Raw genomic sequence first — 397 nt, forward strand, 5'->3', positions numbered from 1 at the left:
GCCGCTGGGAGTGGGGATGGCCTGCTAGGCGTGCCGTTTGAATCGTTTGAAGACGTTTAGTGGCAGTTCCCACTCCCAGCGCACAGTGGGGATCGAAGAACGAGCTCATAATCAAATTAATATTCCGGTCGAACCATAAGACCGAATGTCATAATTTTTTTTTTAAATTAAAACTGATAAAATTCTTAACAGATTCCTCCGAGCCGATTTGAAAAAAAAGTTGTGTACGCCATATAAAAAAATAGGTAAATTGTAAATATATAAACACCTCTATAAACAAAATCGCGATTTTCACACTTTTATTTTTAATTTTTCTATGCGACAACAGTATTCGTAGGTTGTTGGGGTCGCTGATTACGAATCTGATATCGGCTTTTGAAAATTCAAAATGGCGGAT

This window comes from Trachymyrmex cornetzi, unplaced genomic scaffold (assembly GCF_001594075.2).
Source record: "Trachymyrmex cornetzi isolate Tcor2-1 unplaced genomic scaffold, Tcor1.1 scaffold682, whole genome shotgun sequence".
In the NCBI taxonomy this organism is placed as follows: Eukaryota; Metazoa; Arthropoda; class Insecta; order Hymenoptera; family Formicidae; genus Trachymyrmex; species Trachymyrmex cornetzi.